This window comes from Carlito syrichta, unplaced genomic scaffold (assembly GCF_000164805.1).
Source record: "Carlito syrichta isolate Samal-C Ts95f unplaced genomic scaffold, Tarsius_syrichta-2.0.1 Scaffold308579, whole genome shotgun sequence".
NCBI classification, from domain to species: Eukaryota; Metazoa; Chordata; class Mammalia; order Primates; family Tarsiidae; genus Carlito; species Carlito syrichta.
In genome coordinates, this window is record NW_007252675.1 from 495,287 (window position 1) to 496,481 (window position 1,195).

Sequence of the window (1,195 nt, forward strand, 5' to 3'; positions counted from 1 at the left end):
CCGCCGCTCCCTCTCACCCTCCTCCCACAGAAGCTCCCGCACACTCACACGCCTCTGCTCAGGAGTCCAGGGAAGAGCAGGAGCCGCCCCCGCGCTCCTGCAGAGTCGGGCAATGCAGAGGCCCAGGCACGGCAGAGGGGAGGGGGAAGCGTGCGTCACGAAGAACGGAGTGCGCGCGAAGCGGGGGCACAAACAAGATGGCGGCCACGCCGTTTGCACCGTCTCACCTTTTCCCCTCCCCCTCCCCCTCCCCCGGCGCCTCGACTCTCAGTATCGTTCAATGCGCAGAAGCTGAATTTCCTGAAGTCTCGCGAGAATTGGTAGGGGGCGACGACAGGGTGAGGTGAAATGAGATCTGAGGCTTTGGCCCCGCCCCTTTCCCGGGCATCCGTAGGCGTTCCTTGCTGACCTCCATGGGGACTCCTATCCTTACGGGTCTGTTGTGCGCATCTGAATTTTAGGCAGTATTTTGTTGGTGTGTGTGTATCTTTTTTTAATCTGGGGGGACAGGGCTGAGAGACAAAGGAAGACACGTGCATTCCAGATTAGGCAGACCGATAAAGTAGGTAACTGCTAACAAATTCAATAAGTGAAGGCATTTCACACCCAACTGTAAAACTGATTTTCCTGCCTCAGCCTACCAAAGTGCTGGATTTATATACTCCGAATTAAAAATACTTCCCAAGAATAATTAGCTTGTAACCTTGAGTTAGAAATAGCTTTTCTCATTTAAATGCAGAGTTTATTTATTTATTCTATTTTTTAATTTTTTGAGTTGGAGTCTCACTCCGTTGCCCAGACTGGAGTGCCGTGGCCGCTCCCGGCCACCGCAGCCTCGCCCCACTGGGCTCCGGCGATCCTTCCGCCTCAGCCTTCCGAGTAGCCGGAATTACAGGCGCGCGCTACCACGCCCGGCTAATTTTTTTGATTTATTGTAGAGATGAGGTCTCGCCTGCCCAGGCGGGTCTCGAACCCGCGGGCTCAGGCAATCCACTCACCTCAGCCTCCCAAAGGCGCGGGATTACAGGCTGAGCCACGGAGCCCGGCTAAATGCAGAGTTTAAAGTTTAATCAAAGGCAATTGGAAATCAAACTACGATGAGGTCTATTTTTTCATACTTATCTCTGTCATCTCCATGACCACTTTTGTATTTCCGTTTTGCAGATCATAAAACTAAGCTCAAACGAGTTAAGTA

General features: G+C 52.4%; 1 protein-coding gene across 4 annotated transcripts in view; it reads right to left on the minus strand.

Annotated features, from left to right (window-relative positions):
- The window catches only part of NFYC (nuclear transcription factor Y subunit gamma), a 75,265-nt gene extending 74,908 nt beyond the window's left edge, over positions 1–357 (minus strand). For all 4 annotated transcript variants that reach the window (XM_021716243.1, XM_021716242.1, XM_021716238.1 and 1 more), the window contains exon 1: positions 53–357. The gene's annotated coding sequence lies outside the window, so the exon portion shown is untranslated. The remainder of the gene's footprint in view (positions 1–52) is intronic.
- Between the last annotated feature and the right edge of the window lie 838 nt (positions 358–1,195).